This window comes from Phlebotomus papatasi, chromosome 1 (genome assembly GCF_024763615.1).
Source record: "Phlebotomus papatasi isolate M1 chromosome 1, Ppap_2.1, whole genome shotgun sequence".
NCBI classification, from domain to species: domain Eukaryota; kingdom Metazoa; phylum Arthropoda; class Insecta; order Diptera; family Psychodidae; genus Phlebotomus; species Phlebotomus papatasi.
Window position 1 is genome coordinate 12,374,023 of NC_077222.1, and position 22,118 is coordinate 12,396,140.

Below are 22,118 nucleotides of genomic sequence, written 5' to 3' on the forward strand. Positions count from 1 at the left end.
GCAAATAAATAAGGCATTTGAACTGTTTACTAGCTATTAAAATAAATATGGTACACTGTTTGATTTTGGGTTAGGGAAGGGTGAGACTATTTTGGCAAGGGGCTATGTATTGACTGAATTTTTATTCTAATGACAAAGTTTACAAGGAATGACAAAGTGTCCTAGGCTTTGTAAAGAGCTCGAACTCGTGATTGGATGCTATAGTAAAGTGGGGTAACTGGATCTTTTTCCGAAGAGTGCTACTTAAATGCTTGTTTTTGGACTGATGAAATTCTTTTTTACTTGCTCTAAATCTGAAGAATTATTTACTATTTCATTCAGAAACATAATATAAAAAAAAATTATCAAAAATATTAAAGAAAATTTATAAAATAATGATAATACTGAAATAAGTCAGCATGCACTAACTGGGTTGCTTCTTCGCTAATTAACTTTTAATTAAACCTTTGGATTTGAAATACTTTTTCCACAAGGAAAAAACAATAAATGTTTTCAATCAACCAGCTGTCATTAGCGAAAATATCACTGCTAGAAAATTTTTAATGAAGAATCCAGATGGCACAAGATTGTAATGAGTAGATTACACTCACTTATGTAATGGATAAAAATATTATTTTTGTTTTTTCTCAAACTTGAATAGTTATACTATGTTACTGTAGTGACTATATTACGGAAATAAAAATAAAAATATTATTTTAAGTGGATTAGTCATAAACGATCCAGATAGCGAAGTGCCCGGATTAGCACACTTGACTGTATTTCTCAAAAATATTTTGGCGTCATTTACCGTTTACCGGTTCTCAACCGATTTAAACCGATCCATAAATTACCCAAAAGATCAGGCAAAAAATATTTATTGGTTTATTAACCGGTTGATTTTTGAAATATAACTCGATACAGGAATACTGACAGCATTATAAGACCCTACGGTGGATGTCGAAAAAAATTACATTGAATTGAACGAAATTCGTGTCATAGCTGTAGACAAACGGTCCCTAAGACGTACATATCGCAAATAACCATGAGACAAATCGTCAGTTGGATCAGCATTTGTCGTAACTTTCTCAGCGCCTCATCAGCACTTCTTCTAACACCATGGAAATACACACACTATACAAGACGTGCTGATGAGGCGCTGAGAAAGTTACGACAAATGCTGATCCAACTGACGAAATATCTAAATAGAACCCCTATATAAATCCTTAAAAAATCCAAAAAGCATAAGATTTTATCGATGTTCAAGAAAAAGTTCTGCTCGATTGGGTGAATGAGTTGCTTCGCTTGGCCGTTAGAGGTCAATTACCGAAGATCAACTTGTCTGATCGGCAAAATTATCCAATTGATCAATCCGTGAACATGCAAAATGCTTGTGTCTACCTAAGGGAAAGGTCATACTGTAATTTCGAGCTTTAAATGGCTACCGGATCTCAGGGACCGTCATTTTTTATGGTATGGACTTCCGCGATGTCAAATCATCGCTTTCCTTTGGTATTTCTGGACTATGAGGTCAAAATGATACTGATCTTAGCCGTTAGGCCGAGAAGCGATGAGGTCAAAATGAATATCAATTTGTATCGGAAAATTATCCTGGAAGAAGCCCTGACGCCATAAGTACACAAAAAATCGGTTATAAATAGTAGAGATTCCAATAAGCCTCGGAACCATTATTAACCCTTTAAGGACGATTGGAACACCACAGTGTCCCATAAAGAAAATAATTTTTCCTGAACACTTAAACTTTTTATTTTCTTATATCTGTACATAATTATAAAGTATAAGGTTGATGGAATCTAGGATTTTTTTGTAAGTCTACAGCTATTTGCTGTAAAGTAAATTTTTATGCTCAAAAATTATAAATTTTTAAATTCTCATATTGAAAATTGATTTTAACAATTATTTATACTTCCAATTTTTTTTAAGCAAAACCGCTTTGGAAAAAGAAACTACAATACTCAAACATAATATTTTTCATTAAAGTGAAAATTATCATTCATTGGTATAGTTAGAAAAATTACTTAAAATTTTTAGTTTTTTTTGTCCCTATCGTTCATAGAGTCAAAAAAGACACCAAATTAGACTCTGTTGCCTTTTTGAAAGTTAGATGTAACACGTTTGACAAGTTTTGTTTATCGGTTTCATTTTTATTGCTGATTTTCGGTCAGCGAAAACTGTCTCTTCGTTAAAGGTTTAATAGAAGATTAGCTAAAAAACAACGTTTCGTTATTGATTTCGAGCGCACCCTGGCCCCCACAATTACCAAATTCAAATTCTCTCGACTTCCCCAAATGGTCATTTCAAAGCTAGATAAACTTTTTTAAAAAATATTAACTTTGTGGGGGGGGGTTGCTCAAGACCGTAGGTCTGTATCTCACGCCGTTTGGCCTTAAGGATGATAAGAAACAGACAAATACCCTGACTTCATATTTCTAAAACCCGTAAGGGGTAGGGGTCCATTTCTAAAAAAACTTAAAATCATTGAATTATATTTTGTTCGCTCCCTCCTTTATTTTGTGCAACAAAAATTTAATTTCAGTTCACTAGTCAAACAAAGATCAGACCAAAAAACCTTTTTTTTTTTAATAATTTCAATATAAATTTTCTCATATCTATTTAACTCTCCCCAAAGGACCACATTGACCAAGATATAACAACAATCTCAGGGGTGCTGGATATTTCAATAAAATAATTTTGCGAAAATGATTTAATGAAACCACAGAGCACAACCAAAATTGCCCATTTGCCCTATTCTAATTGTCAATTATTGAAATATCATTTCAAATTAGTCAGTATTTGGTTAAATTTAGTTAAGCCTAGGGGGTTAGTGAAGCAGACCAATATTCGATATGAAAATGAGCTAACCACAGTACTATAAAATCAAAATGCATATCAAATGTTATTGCCATTCAATTGATATTAGCTGAATTCATTATTCTGTAATTTTATTTTTTATTTCTACATCTATCTACAAAACATTTTTGGGGGTGGAAAACATGGGGTTTGGTGTTTTTACATTTATTTATTAAAATGGAAAAATACTCCGGTGTATGCTAAAATGTTGGTTTTACGTATACCACAGCATCCGTTGGCAATGTTATTTTTCCGCATCAATATTTAATTGGGATATTAATAGAAATTATAGTGTTTGCAGTATGCAATGTAAGTCTGAATTAGGGCTATTTAAATTGGTCTGCGTAAATAATTTAGCCAATTTCGATTGGGAGTTCGAGATGGAGGGGGCGATTGATGGGGATGGAAAAATACGGAGCAGACCAGACGATAAATAAGCCACAAGTGTGGTATTGATTGATTTTCCTCAGGGGACTATTTTCCAAAGACCTGGGCAAATACTCTCCTTTGGCCTGGGGAGAGGCACTCTTAGAGAGAGACTGGTTGGATGGGGTAGGTGGTGAGATGGAGAGATTTCTGCAAATATTGACGTGATTAGTGCACATTTTCCACCTCTGAATTATTGCATAATTCAATTAAAATTCCCTCGTGAACAAGAGCAAGTGCACAATTGGTCGGAGGGTTAAATGGTGCATAGTGTCCTCCGGGAGTGTCACCCGAAGAAGGGGTAGGATAAAAGCTTGTCAGGGCAGTGGAATGCTTTCAAGGAAATCTACACGACCACCCCCAATATCCCTCAAGCCAGGGGGCTTTTCTTGTTCCATCCCATGTCTGCCGGTGAGAGTGGTCTCTCCATTGCTGATGACTCAAAACGTTGCCTGGGATTTCGATCGGTGTTTGCAGTGCATCGTTAAGCTCCACTCACAGTAGAGTGAAAGCCAAACCAACCTTACCCCCCGACCTAGAAAGCCACCCACATAATGTGAACGACACTTAAATGTGGCGGGATTAGGTATTTTATGGGAACGTGTTCTTTGTGGCGATACAGCGATGAGGAAAGCGAAGAAGGGGGCTACAGGATTAATATTTAAATCCAGCTTCCAACCTTCCCTTACCATCCTATCAATCCTGCACTTCTTACCACTGACAAATTTGGCACCATTTCTCCAATAGATCTCCGTAAACGTTGCAGGACAATCAGATGAGAATCTGCAATCCAATTTACAGCTAAATGCTCCAAGAACCGACAACGTTACCTTTACCGAAATTTTAGAGCAATTACATTTTAAATAGTTGAACAGGAGAATTATACGAGATTATTAAGTAATGACAGAAAGATTGTATTGAAGATTTGATTCTATTTAATTTGTAAATGTTTGTGAATTCATATTGAGACTTAGAAAATTTTTGTAAATTGTTTGCCCTACAAAAAAGTTCGCAAAAGTATTTAATTCATCCACAAAAATTGTTTGTAAATTGACAAGTTGACGAACATTTTTTATTTTTTTAATAACTTTTGTTCAGAAAAATGTTCGTAAAAATTTGTCATTTGTTCGTAAAGCTTTGTTAGATGAACATGTACGAAAAAATGTTTGTTAGAAAACAAAAATATTTTCATCAAGTCGTGATATTACAAAGTTTGAAAAAATATTCATTTTCACAAACTTTGTTTTGACAAAATTTTGTCATTAGTTCGTAAATTTTTGTCAGACAAACAAAAATATACGAACAAATATTTATACACAGAAAAAAAATTGTAAAATTGTTCGTAAATGTTTATGAAATCATATTGCAGTCTTACGAAATGCTCGTGAATCTTGTAACCCACAAATAAGTTCGTAAAAATTTGTACTTTTTCACAAACATTGTTCGTAAAATGATCATTTGACGAACATTTTTTGTGCTTTTACAAACATTTGTTCGTAAATGATCGTAAACACACAAAAAAAAATTTCGTAAAATTTTGTCATTTGTTTGTAAATTTTTGCCAAACAAACAAAAATTTACGAACAAATACGATCAAATGACAACATTTTACGAACATTTTTTGTGTGTTTACGAACATTTACGAACAAATGTTTGTAAAAGTACAAAAAATGTTCGTCAAATGATCATTTTGCGAACAATTTTTGTGAAAAAGTACAACATTTTACGAACTTGTTTGTGAGTTATACGATTCATGAGCGTTTCGTAAGTCTGCTATAGGATTTCACAAACATTTACGAATAATTTTACAAAATATTTTTTTCTGTGTAAAACAACAAAAAACACTCGCCAAGTGATCATGTTGCGAAGAACGTCTTTGAAGTAGTACAAACTTTAACAAACTTTTTAGAAGGTTAAGGTAAAGTGCCCTAAAGTCGACCGGTGGTCAATTTTTCAATGTTTTATGGCCAGTTTCTATAAATTTGTTACTTATTTGTATCATTTATGAAATAATTGACCTAATTATTGAATGATCTAACTAAATATTGTAGCAAATATAAATAAATTTTAGTTTCTTTTCCCAAAACGGTTTCGCATAAAAAAAATTAGAAGTATAAAAAATAATTAAAATTAATTTTCATTATGACAATTTAAAAATTCGTAATTTTTAAGCTTAAAAATTTACTATTTAGCAAATAGCTAGAGACTTGCAAAAAATATCCTAGATTCCTTCAACCTTCTCCTTTGCAATTACGTATACAAACATAAGAAAAAAAAACTTTAGGTAGCCAGGAAAAATTATTTTCTTTATGGGACACCGGTCTTCCAATCGTCCTTAAAGGGTTAAGGGTACTTTACCTTATACGATTTACGGACATTTCGTAAGTTCACAGTCGGAATTCACAAACATTTACGAACAATTTTACAAGATAGTATTTCTTATCTGTGTGGAATATGTGAGTTCAGGGCAATCATTTTCCAGATGAACCCCTAATAAAAAAAGAATATGTGAGAATAAATAGCTTCTAATGTTAGTAACCGTGCAAGAAAAGGTTGGTAAATGGAAGAATATTCTTTGACAAACTTTTAACAAAGAAGTTGCACACAATTTCTGGAAGTAAGCTTCAATTCAGAGATCATTTATATTATTCTGGACCTTCTGGGCATTCGTTAAAAAATTAAATGTGAGTAATAGTTCAATGAATCATCTCGACCTTTCTATTATTTTATCAGAAAAATATGCGTTATGGGATATGTTTATTAAACTGCAACTAGTGAGAAAAAAATTAATAGACTTCTAGTGATGCTCACAATGGACGTTTTACTTCAAATGAATTCCCGTGACATTAAACTTATTTTACCAAAGACGAAGAATTTGCCTATTCCGCGCATTTCCGATTTTATCCTGAGAATTGGAGACCGTCACAGGGGGTAAGAAAGTACAATTCAAATATAGAGGAAGGTTCTCAGGCTTTGTACATACTCCGCCTTCGAACATATTATGTTTTTCCCATATTCCTTTAAGGAATGTGACTTAATTTTATTCAGGAAGTGTATGACTCATTAAAGGAATGCGGCAAAAAATATGAAGTATTCAAAGCCAGAGTATGCACCAAGCCTGAAAGCCTCATGAAAGTCTAAATGTTACTTGGGGTGTATGTCTTAAAATGATGTCATAAAATACGTGTTTCGCAATCATTTTGTTGTATTTCAATTCATAGTAAAGTATATCTTGAACATCATCTCCAGGTATATATTCCTACATGCTAAAACCTAGAACCATTCAATTAAGATTCCCAACCCCAGCAGCATCATCAGACACCTCCCCCCCCCCTTGAAAGTAAATTAAATTTGAATTATCATCCTCTAAAATTTGTACTCGTGAGTATTTCTCCGTGGCAGTTTGAGCCGGCTTCCCATTTGTTTGGGATGGCAGGAGGATGGTAAAGTTAAATCCCATCTGAAGGATGTTGGAGACAAAGTATGGCACTCGAGTCTGGGATGTGTATGATGAGGATGGTAAAACCAATGGGTGGTAAAACTTAACTGTTTGCAATTAATCAAGCATTGTGATAGTTGCGCGCCGGTAGAACACACTGTACTTAATGCTGTGCACACAAACAAGAGAGTTGAGTGACGCTTCTGGGAGAGCTTTTCCGCCACCCCCAGAAGCCCTCCACCCCAAACCCCATTTGAGCTTACTGGTGCTTTTGGGCCGATGATGCGCACACAGACTCTCGCTGTATTATTTCCTCCGTGTGAGTGGTTTATATGCACATGGAGCGACAGAAATATCGTCGTCGAGACGGCACTTCTTGCACAAAATTACCGGGGATGGGTCTCTACGCCAAGCTCGAGGTCGCTGTACGCGAGGGTGGTACAGCAAACACGGTTAGGAATAGCTTTATAAGATTCCTAATCGGAATTTCGTTGTAGTTCTACTTCGAATACTAAAAGAAGACCTAAAGTTAAAAACGATACGGACGTTACAAAATGACTAATCAAAAAATAAATTACTAACTAGTATAGGGGAAACTAGAAATCACTGTTCGGTACTACCCTGTCTTCGATGACGCCCCAGTTTCTTCATACTTTTCATTTAAATTATGTTAATATAACGTTCCTTCTTAAATCGAATATGTATTTTCTTCCCAGAAATCTTTTAAACGGAATATTTCGATTGACGGTTCCACTTAAACATTTTAAACCTAATTATAATACAGTAGATTCTCTCTCACTGGGGCATATGAGGCAAAATTTCATCCAAATTATCGAGAGATTTCGGCATCAAAATCATTGTAAATTCCACAAAATACGCTCAAACATAAAGAATCACGATAAAATAAGAGGAAATACAGCGAATTTGAACAAATTTGCTTTAAAATCAAACGTGAAAATTAGCAACAAAATTTTGCGTCCGATTGAAAAAGAGCCGGTTGAGCGAGAGTCTCCTGTACATTGTTTTGATTAATTATAATGATCAATAAAAGTCCCGAATAATTGTCTCTAAAGTGCCGTGACAACTAGCTTCACTCATGGTCATGATATCAAAAGTTTTGATAAGGCTGCAGGTGCAGGGGGTCCCTTAGTACCAGCGGAACCAGTTACTGAAAATATCCGTAATACCTCTGTATAATTTCGTCCATTTTAGGATTTTTATCCTTCGAAATTCTGGATTTCGGAATTTTGGCTTTTCGGGATTTTGACTTCTTGGGAATTTGGCCCACTCAGGATTTCGGATTTTCCGGGATTTTGACTTTTTAGAATAATAGCTCTACGATATTTTGGCTCTTTGGGATTTCGACCCTTTTGGGATTTCCGCTTTCAAATTTTTGACTTTTCAGGAATATGACTTTTCGAGAATTTGATACATTTGGGCCTTTTTGGGTTTCAGGATTACGGAATTTTGGATATCCTGGAAATTGAATTTTCGGAAATTGAGTTTATTCGCGATTTTATTTTTCCGAAATTTTAGCTTTTGGAATTTTAGTTTTCGGAATTTTAACTTTTCGAGAATTTAGTTCATTCGGGATTTTAAATATTTGATTTTGGCTTTTCGGGAATTTGGTCCAATCAGGATTTTAGGTTCTGGGACTTTAGTTGTCTTCAGACTAAAGGTTTAGCCTAGTTTCCGAAAGTTTCAAAATCCCAAATAGCGAGAAATTTTATTGTTTTTTGAGAAAATCATAGGACACGTATCTTTAATAATAAAATCCTAAAATAATTTTTGCAAAAAATCTTAATTGATAAGAAATTATTAGCAGTTAAGCCATATGGCTAAGTCTTAAGTCTGTAGCCTGTATTTAGCTTTCAGAATTTTAGTTTTTCCAGAATTTATTACATTCGAGATTTTAAATATTCAAAATTTTGATTTTCTGGACCTTGGCTTTTCGAGAATTTGATCCATTTGGAAATTTGACTTTCAGGTTTTTGGTTTTCGGGATTCTGGCATTCGGGATTTTGACTTTACTGGATTTTGGCTTTTCGGGATTTTGGCTCTTTGAGAATTTGGCACATTCGGGATTTTGTATCTTCTAGATTTTTCCTTTTCAAGATTTTATCTTACGGGGTTTTGGCTTTAGTATTCTGATTTTATTCGACCCATTCGAGACATTTTCTTTTCCGAATTTTAGCTTTAGCGAATTTTAGAGTTTCAACAATAATGTTGTTTTCAATGTTTCAGTCCGTATATTTTTTTTTTGTTAAATTTAATGAATTATTCATTTTATAGTTTTAGAAAATTTTAATCAAAGCTTCATTGGTTTGACCGATTCTGTCCGGACTTCAAATCAATCTTAATATAGCCAAACATGCAACCAGAGAGGGGAGTTTCGATCCGAAACGATAATTCGATCATCGTCGATTGGTCGAGTACTGCCCAGAAATAAGCATTTCCGTTCCAGAGCTTTCGGACCCTTAATTACGATTTTTTTTGTATCTAGGTTCCACTCTCGTCTGACGATGATCGAATTACCATTTTAGTAAATTGTTACATCGGTACCTTACTCTGTGAGGGGTTTGCATTGATTTCAGAAAAGAAAATCAGATGAAATCAAAATAAATTCAATTAGGAATTTACATCGAAACCTTATTTCCATGTTAATTTCGTAAATTCGTTGTGTCAAGGAAATGTTTGTGGGGAAATATCAGCTAAGCCTTAATGGATCTTATAGTAAATAAATAAAGCTTTCGTATAGGTTTAGCAAAAAGCTTGCCCTGGTCCCGCTTTTTTCCGTGTAGAAAGCTCGTGTGAGTGCACTCGGAGCAATTGGGTGGGAAAACGCCACGTTGCCGGGGACTGCAGGGTGGCAAACCAAAGTACATAATGAAGTGTGGTGTAAAATAATAGCACGCCGTCGTCTATGGGGAGCTTTTCCTCCTGCCCATCCCTCAGTAATCCCCAAACCTCGCGGAAAAATCGTGGGCGAGAGTCCAACCATGCCGAGAATCGCAGTCTAATCTCTTAAACCGTCACACTGATCATTAATTACCCTGGGTCTGGGTATGCCAGACGAAAATTGTGGAATTTCGGTTTTTACCCAAAAGCTCCTACCCATTTGCCCCAAAATACACTCATTTTTCAATTCAACTCCATGGCTTTTTGCTGGCAAAAACCCCTTTTCAAGCCGGCACTATTCAAAATATCCCATCGTCCTCCTTTTCCTTGTGGCTTTCGATTCACACTTGAATTTGCCACAGAAGAAAATTTTGCTGAGGATAATAATTAGTGGGAAAATCAGCTTTTTAATTGCATATATTTCACATTTCAAACCATGCCAGATTCTCTGAAGAGACTCGCCCTTGTACAGGAGATTTATCGCAACTTTCTCACAACAAATTTCCTTCGCGTAGCAATTTTCTCTATTTATGTCTGCTGAAAATACTTTGTCAAGTGCTGAGGATGTTTTCCAACACTTCACTCAACATTTCAGGCAAAAGAAAATATAGAGTATCCACAATATTTAGACTTATGCACATTGCATATACAAATTTGGTTTTAGTAAAATGATTTAAACTGTGCATTTGTAGTCTAAATAGATGATTATTACGAACTTTAATTTTCCAATTTTGTTTTCTATTTGCCCTTAATTTGTGAATTTAAAGAGATCGATGTAAAGTTCAAAGATTTATCTCATAGCTCGCAATACAAGTTACTCAGGGATAAGTTGGAGAAGGGATATTTCTATAATAAAGATCTGTAATCTGTACAATGTACATTGGTGTCAAAGAGTTGCGAAAACATGTTTACTCAGCGAAAGTAATTGCCGTTACTATATTATGATACAGCGAAGTAAATAAGGGAGTACACAAGTAAACAAATGTACAAATATCGAACGCTAAGTATTTGAAAACATTAATAGTACCCTTGCAGAACATATTTGTTCAAAGCTTCAAAATTTCATTTAAAAGTAACGGCAATTAATGTCAGTCGTTTGACATTTTGACAGGTCTGTCAAGTCCCGCAACGATAGTGACAGACGTCATTTCCTTTTCATGAGCAGAAAATAAGAAGAGGCAATGCTGTGGCTCAAATTAGAAAATCTCTAATGGAAAAGCGATTAACCCATTCCTTCCCATGGTATTATACATCATACGCATATTGAGTGATTTTATATGATTTATTCCTGGGCAACTGATACTCGAATTTTTGTCGGGAATGAATTCTTAGTTACTTCAGTCCTTCATTAACTTGGAAAAAATAGCTCGACAGAGATGAAAATACATTTTCTTGTTCATTTCTCGCTTCGCGGAAATTCATGCAAAATTTTTGCTAAAAATGACGGACGGAAAATATGACATCCCGTCGAATTAGTTAAAATTGGCCTTTTTCCTGTTTCCTGATTTGAATTCTGATTACCAATGTGTTTTCTTGGATAGCTGTTCTATCTAAAACCATAAAGTTTCTAATGAATTAATGCGCAGAATTTAAATTCAGTGACCGTTAACCCTTTAAGGACGACTGAATTAGGGAGAAAATAATTTTTCCTGACTACCTGAAGTTATTTCTTTCTAATGTTTTTACCAAATCACAAAGTAGAAAGATGTAGTAATCTTGGATATTTTTTGAAAATCTCCAGCTATTTGCTATTTAAAAAATATTTGAGCACAAAAATAACGAATTTTTAAATTTTCACGTTGGTGCTTGAATTTTAATATTTTCAATATTTCTAATTTTTTTTAAGCAAAAACCTCTTGGGACTAGAAACTATAATAACTATACATAATATTTCTCAACAAAGTAAAAATTATAGTTTATTGGTATTTTCAAGAAAGCTTCATAATTTTCTTGGGTCATATATGACCCAATCGTCCCTAAAGGTAAAAAACACCGAATCCGTCTCTAGTGGATTTTCGAAGATTTGAGGTTAAAATGTTTCATGTTTTTGTTTATATGTGCTCAAAATAGTTAATTATTCGTGTAATATTGTGTGATATATCAATTAGCTGAAATTTCCCAATGCAATACTGACTGAAGAAAGTAATATTTTGATAATTTATAAGATACTTCTGCGTATATGTTGTAAATTCATAACTTTTTTCTCTTGTATATGACTTCCAAAATGGAAAAAAAATTCATGATCAATGAACCCGAAATCATCCACATATTATGCCCGGAAGATAGCGATGATGCCAACAATCTTGTCCTGAACGAAAGCGACATAATATATTTGGAACAAGACGTGGATGAAGTGGGCTTTGAAGTCTTCATCGAGAATGCATCAACTCCGGAAGAACTCTCGGATCCACAGCAATGTGCAACTATCCGTGTAAACAGACGGAATTTCCACGGGAATTCCCACGAGCAAATGGTAAATTTGCTATACAAGCGCCCTCTGCAAAAGTGCACGAAACTGCCCGAATGTCTTGAAATATTTTGAATTTCAAATGGAAATTTTCCGTTGGAGGGTGAAATATTCAATTTTCTAAAATGGAAAAAAGCTATCTCGCTCGAGATAGCTTTTTGCTTCCGGAGAATTCCGAAAATTTAATTTGGAGTGTTTTTAAGCAAATAATATATGAAAAAACATGTAAAATCTCCTGTAGTGATTAAAACATTGATTTTAAAAGCAAATTTGAAATCGAATAATAATACTATAATAATTTTAAAAGGATTAGTGTTTCTGGATTAAATTAAATATTCATCAATAACATTTCAGAAGAGGTTTAAATGATTGGAAAGGCAGATTCAAAATTTATCTTTTTCAATAAATCCCATTATTAAAAATGTAAAGAATATAATAATGTAGATAAGGAAATACAAAGAATAGTAAGAACTATCGAAGTTGACTGATGAAAATTATAGCCAGAAACCATATAAACTGCCTTTTCGGATATAAAATATTACTTCAATATTTTTTATTGTTAACTTTTTTTTGGAAATAAAATTTTAATTTTACTAATTTTTGTAAACATCTCTGTTCCGAATGAATTGACTGCTTGGTCACCCAGGGATATTTTATACATTTTCTTCCAACACTTTATAAAATTTTAAATTATCAGCACTACAATTAAACGAAAATTAATCAATAGGTCCTATCAGCAAAGATATCCAAAGCCTGTCGTTGATTTATCCACTTTAATTGGGGGTTTTTGACAAGATATTTACGCTATAACAACGTTTCTAATCATTTCTCGAGAAATTTTAAAAGATTTTCTATGAAATGTATTAATAGATAATATTACTAATATCCTTGTGGTATAATAAAGCCACTTTAATAAAATAAAGTACGTAAAATATCTTCTAAATACACATTCCGTTATTTATATTCGGAAAAAACAAAATTTGAAATTCAAATCTTCGGAGCATTTTTGTGTTGCGCTTGAAGTCCACCAGAGGCGCATAGAGCGGATGGTAAAAATTTGACAGTTCAATATGGGAATTTCCATCCGGAATTCCCATCCGGAATGGAAAATCTCATGGGAATTCCCGTGGGAATTCCGTCTGTTTACACGGTATACGTCTTAAATTTCCAGAGACAAACAACATTGCACCTACCCATTACCATCAAATATGTTTCGAAGAAAAGTGAGGTGCACATGTTGCTATCAGAAAAGAGGATTATAATACCAATTGTATTTGTGAGGCATGCGACATTTATCTATGTGTTACCAGTACTCGTAATTGTATCGATGAATATCATAAAAATTAAAAATGAAGTAAATAATACATTTTTTCATAAAAATTATGGTTTTTGTGTTCAAGTCTTCAAGAGTCTTTGAGACCAAAAATTGTATGAGATTTTTTAAAATTAATTTTTGATCGTTTTAATTTTTACTCGTACTCTAAATATTTTTTTTTTATTACAAATATATTCAAGTTATTTATCTTTCAAAAAATAAGAGCGCAAATGAGTAAACTAGTCGTCTGTAAAATTTTGTGCTTTTTTACCTTTAAGGACGATTGGGTCATATATGACCCATAGTTTTCCAGGACTCCTAGGGATGGGAGAATTTCTTTTTTACCATAAATCTCTTATTTAGGCTAAAATATCGAGGGAAACTTGATTTCGTTGAATTTCGCTCAGCGGAAAGCTTCTTGTCCTTAAATGGTTAAGACGTCTGTTTGACATGGGTTCCTGGTGCCCCCATAGTAGGTAAAGTTTTTTTCTTTTTAAGAAATTCATCTATTAATCTGTAGAAAACTAATCCCAAAATATCAACATTCTATCTCAAGTATTTCTGGTACATTGACTGAATGGGTTAATGATTGTTTAGTATAATTGGCACTTAAACTCTTTTTGAGCAAAGCTGACCAAATTGCAACATATTCCAAGGGAAATCATCAGAATGATATCTTTACTAACTTGACAATTAAGAAAATAAAAAATATTTATAATAATTTATGGCTCAGCCAGTAATGCTGCTATTGCGATATGACAAATGACGACAAGCATTTTCAATTTAAATTTCGGTTGAGAAATTCAACAACGATCTTTTGAATTAAAATAAAGATTTAATTAAGATTTATGAAAGTTAATTTAATAAAAAAAATCAATAATTAAAATTATATAATGACATTTATGACATATGTCATAAATAATAGACAATTGACAAATCTGTCAATTCAATCAAACAATTGACAGAAAACCCCGTTACTTTTGATTTAAAAAAAAGGTTTCGCAAATTCAAAATTAACGAAAAGTCGAGATAATGCCTCTCAAGTACGATTAGTTGGTATCCTCCTGAAAAATCTCACAATTCAAGTGGGTGAAACTCAAGATTCAAGCAAAGATGGCTAAATACATAATCTTTGACAGCTTAGGGAGCATTTCTTCTGACAGACTGGTGATTAACATTGAGAATTAGAATTAATTATGAGTTTGTTCAGTATATTTAGAGGACACACTCAGCTCCTCTTTTTTCTCTCCAAGAGCAATTTTGTGAAAAGGGATTTTCATGAGTTCCCTCCAATGTGATTCTCCCGCAAAAGGACGTCAGAATTAAAATCAGCAGCTTAATTCTATTTAAATGTGTGCGTGAAGGTTTTAAGGAAAAGGAACCCCTCCAAAGCTCGATGACGGCATATTTCGAGTGATTAGATAATGTGGTTTCATGAAATTGATGATGTTCCCTCCACGGATTTATCTCTCATAGAGTAAAACCGTCATGATTAATGGACTCTCTGATTGGAATTTCGACAAATTTGTCAAGAAATACTCTGAGACTGGAACATTTGGCATTTTTCACCGATTTTTCCTCTGATTCTTCCCACTACTGTCCCCCAAATTCATTTTCTCCCCTTTTTTTCTGCCCTCCAAATAGAACAAACGACAAATGGTAGAAATTGTCTTCACATTCCTCATGCCCGGAAATTCTTCTATGGAAGAGAAAGAAAATCCCTCCCTGCCCCCTCTCTTTTTCTATGTGGACATCTGAGAAAAAAATCATAAATCTTCCTTCTAATTACAGGTGTAGTGAGATATTTTGATTGCATTTTCACGTGAGCAAATAAATTCGTCGTCCGGAAACTTTTCTCCACAGTGTGACTTTCTGGGAAAAAGCATAATAAGAACGGCAATAAAAAATGTAATACCCAAACAATGTATCCAAATAATGTAATTCTACCTCTGGCACGTCAGAAATATTAATTTATTTCACTGAACCCAATGTCTTTGGAAGCAATTTTACCCAAATGTTTCTTGCCTACAAAATACTGATATTGCAATTGAGTAAATTTAGTTTGACACGTTCGGATTAAGGTATAGCCTAAAATTTCTATGTTTTTAAGAATTCATTCGAAATTAGAAGACTTTTCGAACAATCCGCCGAAGATCATTCGAAAATCTAAGATGGAGTTCGAGTGTGTACCACTTGAGCGCTGTTAGTAAAGTGATCTGTAGCGCAATTCTGTAACGATATGACAATGTCATATGACAAACTTTCGTGGTAAATTCAGCTGGAGAACTATATTAAAATCCCAATGACCATCCAATGGCCATTGCAAAGAGCTCTATTATTCTCTTATCAACCAATATGAAACTGATTTTTGATTAATTTTTCCGAATTGACGACATAACAATTTTTAAGTTTGTCATATGACATAGTCATACTGTTACAGAATTCCCCTAATCTGTGAGTTTAACTGTAAAAACGAGAGTTATTAAAAAAAAACTTTTTAGAAGTAAAAAATCGTAGAAGTAAATCCGAATAAATAAGGCACAATATTAAATTAAACAAAAGAAACTATTTCAAATTTTAAAAAATTACTAGCCAAAAATAATAATTCAAAAATTTAAAAAATAAAACAATTAGATAACCTTAATTAAAAAATTAGAAATTTAGAATATCGTTCTTCTAATATGATAAATATTTAATAAATTGACAAAAATATTCGAAATTTCAAAAATTCAAGAACTCGAAATATGTGAAAATTTCGTTTAGGGGGAAATGAACACCTTTGAAATGGGACAGCCTTGAAATCTAGCTCAAAATTTTCCAGAGCACAGAATATTCAAAAATACTTAAAGATTAATATTTTAAAATATTATAGAAATATTTATAATAATATTATAGAAAAGAGATGAGAATTTAGTTTGTCATACGAAATAAAAAAAGGAGTGGTTCTCACAAGGAGTAAGCAACCAATGAAGGTATTTTCCGTCGTTTTCATCCCGGAGGTTGCAGCTGATGCTAAGATGGCGATGGCCGCATGGGGATGGGGAAAAAACAGAGATGAAAAAAAAAATAAATCAATCAATCAATTAATCAATATGCGTCTCACGGCCCACTGTGGGCGTCGATCAACACGATTAGGAGACTGATTGCACGATCAGCGCGATCTTAGAGATTTTTTGGCAAGATCAACGTAATATTGGAGACTGATCACTAGTGATCACCACGATTCAGGTGAATAATTGCGCGATCAACATGATTTTGGAAAATTATCAAATTATTCTAATGTGATATTATTGCCTCAAAAAATATTTATTGCAATATAGACGTTTGTAGTTTTTTTAATCTTATAAAGTTATAGCGAAGTAAAAGGAAAATAGACAAGATGTAAAACATGTCATTTTTTTGTTCAGAGTTAAAATTATATTATTTTATGAATTTGTAAAATTCAAACCTTTCAGAATAAGTTTAACTGTGTTATCACACTTGCACATTAAAATTTTAATATGATTCACATTAATTGTCGCTGGTGAGAGTCCAAATGTGTAATTTGTGTGTTTGAATAATTTTATATTCAAAATTTGAACTATTTGTTGATAAAAAGGTAGACTTGGCCCGCAAAATTTGATATAAATTGATTTATAGCATTAATGCGAAAAATTAATGTGATTTTCTCTTTAATTTTTTAATCTGAAAAATATTTATGCTTTAGGTAAATTTAAACTCATTTTTGCAGGCCAAGTCCACTTCTTTATCAATAAATAGAAAAACCCCAAATATTAAGTGACTCAAAGACACAAATAACACATTTGAACGCTCACAAGCGACAATTAATGTGAATCACATTAAAATTTTAATGTGCAAGTGTGATAACGCCGTAAGAACCTGAAAAAATGTAATACCTTAACCATTTATTTAGAAAACTTCTCTAAGGAAAAAAATCTGTAAATCAAAAAACATAATTATTTTATTATTCTTTTCAATTTGTAAATTGCTTAAGCGTTCCCCTACTTTATTTAGAAAGGGGCGTGGTCTAAAGCTAGATTGCTTCTCTTCATGCTTTTAGAATCATGTTTCCTTAATAAGAATCCCTCTGACTAACATCGAGTTCGGCTTTATGCCTAAGTTTCACGGATGATTTGACAAAAATAAAACTGCAACATATTTTGCATCTGAGTCGATACAGTAAAACCGTAAAAATCATTTATTGGGTGATTTTGCAGAATTATCGCTGAAATTTACTGATCATGGGTGAATGATTAACGCCAGGTATGGAAGAGTGAATATTTTGCAAACAACCCAAAGTGTGGTAAACAACAAGATGATATAGGAAGAATAACATAAACACCTTTATGCCATTCACATCAATTTTCAACTGTAATCTTATTCTTTTGCCTTCACCAATTCACATTATTTTCTTACTCAGACTTCTGTTTCTTTTAGCATTTTCAGTGACACTTATCTCTTGTTTTTTTCGCCCTCGACTTTATATTTCTTTTTTCTTTTCTTTTGGAAAAAAGTAGCAATTTACTGTACAGTGGATTTTTGTATATTTTTAGTATAAAGCATCTCAAGTGGCGCGAGAGATACTATAAACAAATTTACAGTAATAAAGATGAATCATTTGAATAATTTGTAATTATACTGAGCAGTGTGAGCAGCAATAAAACTATAAAAATGATGGTTTGTTGGTTCACTTTAAATATCAACCGTGATACAAACGACAGGAATTAATGCTAAGATTGTCTGAAAATGCGCGCGTGAACTCATCAACTTTTTTTGAGTTCTTCAACTTTTTTAGCAGTTTTATTTGCAGCATAAAATCTGGGGACGAATTGGGCAGATTGGGGAGATTTAGTGGAACTGGAAGGGAATTGACTGGAAGAGGTCATTCGCCTAGACTTTAACATCCACTTGTGAGGTCAAGAGTGACATAAAAATCTGAAAAGTTTTCAGTAAAATTCTACCAAACCATTCCCAAACATTTATCTACTAATATCAACATTTTTTCCTCAAATATTTCACTCAATTTTCCAACCAGGAAACCTTCTGAATAGACACCGAGAGAATTTTAGTGAAAACTTCCATCATAAATAAGTCATTAATTTTCAATCATATTCCTTTAATTACCATTCAAGAAGTATACCATAAAGTTTGATGGCAAAACTTATCTATTTTTTTTTGTTTTTTGGAAAATATGGAATAATACCCACGAAAAAGTAACTTCAATGTCATTAAATTTCCCTGGAGAAATAATTAATTTTCTTTCCCTTCAAAAGAAAAATTACACTTTCATGTTGTTCTCGGAGTCAAATGATAGTTGAGGAAGTTTTCCCGTCTTCCGAATACAAAATCCCAATACCCTAAAGGGAGAGGGGTGGTTGTATTTGTGAAAATGCTGGATGGGATGAAAGGAAATTCCAAATGTAGGTTAATTGTTTTGACACATTCCCTCATTTGTACACTTCAGACATCCTCCTAATTAATTTGCTTACGCACTTTTGCCCTCCAAATGGCCAAAATTGTGCAAATTAGAGAATATCTCTTGACATGGAAATCTCCAAACAATGTTTTTCGTGGAAACTCGAAATACCAAGAAAACTTTACCCAGCGACAGTTTTATCTTTGGAAATGTTCCTGAGGGAAATTGGAGGAAAAGAAAATTGTGTCAAGAAGAATGATGCTCTAGGGAGGAATTTTTGGCATTGAACGACTGTCAGAAAGAAAAGTGTTTAATCCAATTTTCAGGATCCCTTTTAATCGATAAATCGCTTTCACATGAATAAATCCCCATCAATACACGCGATTTTCCAATCGCCAGACACACACTCAACACACAAATAACCCAAAAGTGATTTTCTTGCAAGAAATTCGCCCTCAGACTATTCCACCCAGATCCATTCGGTCCGAATTCTCAGCGACGTCGTCTACCAGTAATTTATCACACACACACGCCTCAGAATCCATGACGGGGTAGTCGGTGAGGAAAACGATGTCCCAGGATCTAGAATGTTATTTTTTTATTAATTTTAAGCCACGCCCTGTTCCGGGGTTATTCCTAAATGAAGTTTAGACTTTTGAATAATCTACACTAAATAAACCAGATAATTACTTAAAATTTGTTAAAAACGTTTCGCCATAACATTATACGCAACGTTTCTTTCCAAATTTCTTATTGCTATATAAAGATTCGTCAAGTTCCATAACTAGAAAAATAGGCCACGCCTCCTCACGGAAGCCTTCAGGAATGGTTCAGGTCTGAGGGCCACTTTCGTAATCCTTCAGATTTTCACAATTTATTAGTCACTGCTACTTCTTCTTTGATTCCTATCAAAACTGTAACTCTTAAACTCATTTTGAATCAAGAGAATTCCTCAAGAGAATAAAATTAAGAATTATTTCACGAATTAAAAAAGGTTGCAATATTCCTCGGAAAAGCTATGCAAGCCATTGCAGAGCGGTCGATCTCGAGCCAGGTGTGGAACAAGGTGACTGAATCAAATTCAGGATCTTGTGCTTGAGCGCCTTTAGATCGGATCCGAACGTCTTCCGGAAATGGCAGAGCATCAACCGACGTAGGCTGTTAATCTGAATGTATCGATCCCCTGACCCCAATAGGAATAAGCAGTTGGAAATGTCGGTGGCGATGAGAAAGTATCCATAAAGAGTAGGGTAAGTGTGCCAAATTCCGGCCAGCTTGCAATTTCGGCCACCTTTTTTGTTCCTCGAATTTCCATGAACTTTTATATTTTACGTACTCTAGAGATTATACAATGCAAAAGAATAACAAAAAATGTAGCTTCGACAAACGAGATGACGTGAAAAAGACATTGGAAGAATTCCCGAAGGGCAAGGAACTATGAGAATGAAGGTGGCCGAAATAGGGCACCAAAGCTATGTTTATATTTTTATTCATTTTAAAATGTATTAATAATGATTTTAGAGTAAATAAAGACGGTAAACTCTTTACAAGATTCCCAGCAACACTGTTTCAGAAGAAAGAATAAAAAAATCAATTTGTATTTAAAATATTACATTTTAAACTTGAGACTTTGAAGCTTACATGCAACTATGCCGAAATTTGGCACACTTACCCTAATTATTTAACTTATTAGGAAGGCAGAATAACTTATTCTTTCGATAGTAAGCTCTTAAAACCTAAGTTGAACATACGATTATGTGAATCTAATCGTAGTTTCAACGTTTTTGAACAAAAATATTTTTTGGCCGCAAATAACTGAACCAGTATCAAACCATATAGCATTATGGCAAAGCGATCCAGTTTTGTAGAGTGCTCGAATTGTTGGATACATAACGCGGTACTACCGATTAAGCTGATCCATAAATTAAAAAAAACATTCTGAAATAAAAAATTGCTTAAGAAAAGCACATTTTAAAATAATATAGCATAAGTAAGAACCACACAGACAAACAAAAAAAGTAAATTGTAGAAAGGTATATGATTTACAGGTATCGGTACTTCACCGATTACCTACCCGATACAGCCAGGTTGTAAATTTCAAGATCTTTAAAAAAAATCCTAATTTATCCAAATAGGTTGAAAAATAGGTTCTTCAAAATAGTTTAAGTTTGATCATCGAAAATTCGATATCGAAATGTCTTTCGATCGAAAATAAGTGTTCAAGGACGAAATATACGCCTTGACTACCTATAAAAAATATTCTAAAATGAACAAAATTCTAGAAGCTGTTTTCGGAATAAACCAAGTAACATGGTTTTGGAGGGTTGGAAAGGGTGAGTGGAAAAAGAAAAAAATACTGTCCTAGATAATGTTGACTTTTGGGGAGGGGAGTCATCAAAGACTGGAAGTTGATATCCCTTAGGGTCTTGACAGACCTGGAGATTAGCCGAGAGACTGCTCAGCGTAATTATACTAGAAATAATAGTTAAACTACATATCCATCATTTTCCACTAAGTCGTCTCTCGGCATAAGTCATAAGTGTGTCTAGAACACTACCGTTTGGTCTCTAGCCATGCCATAACCTTTCGAACTAAAAGTAAATTAAAAATGAATGTTAAAATATTTATTATATTCATTAAGAAATAAAAAATGGCCAGCACAATATTAAAAATATAAAAAAAACCAGAAATTTTTTTAAAATATTTTTACTGCTCATTTTTTAAAACTATTTTACTACTAATTTTTTCTAACTTTTCATCGGCTAAATAAGAATTTTTACTGCTCATTTTTAAAATCTTATGGTTTTTTTTTAAATTGTATTTTATATTTTTGATTTTTATATGTAAAAAAATATCGTTTTGCTGACCATTTTGAATAATACACCGGTGATTTGTTTTTCGATAAAAAGTATCAGATCTAGGTTTTGTAAAAGTTTGCTTATGAATAAATTACTTCAAAGATTTAAAGTATTTTATTAATTATTATTTCAAAAATTAATATTATCATCACTGAGTCAGATTTATTTTAATTCAATAAATAAAAGAAGATTTTTTTGTATCTATTTTGTATAATTTTGTATTTAAGTAGTTTTTTTTTTAATTTTGTTGCTTTTTATTTTTAAATTTAAAAGTTATAAATACGCTATATTTTTATAATATAGTGAAATATATAATATAGTTTACTCTTATAGTATAGTGAGCATACGTTCAAACCGTTAAAATATATTAGTCAAAGACACCTTAACTAACTGTAACTATAAGGTATCTTCCTTCCTTAATGACTCACCCCTTAAAGTATCCCTAATATTTG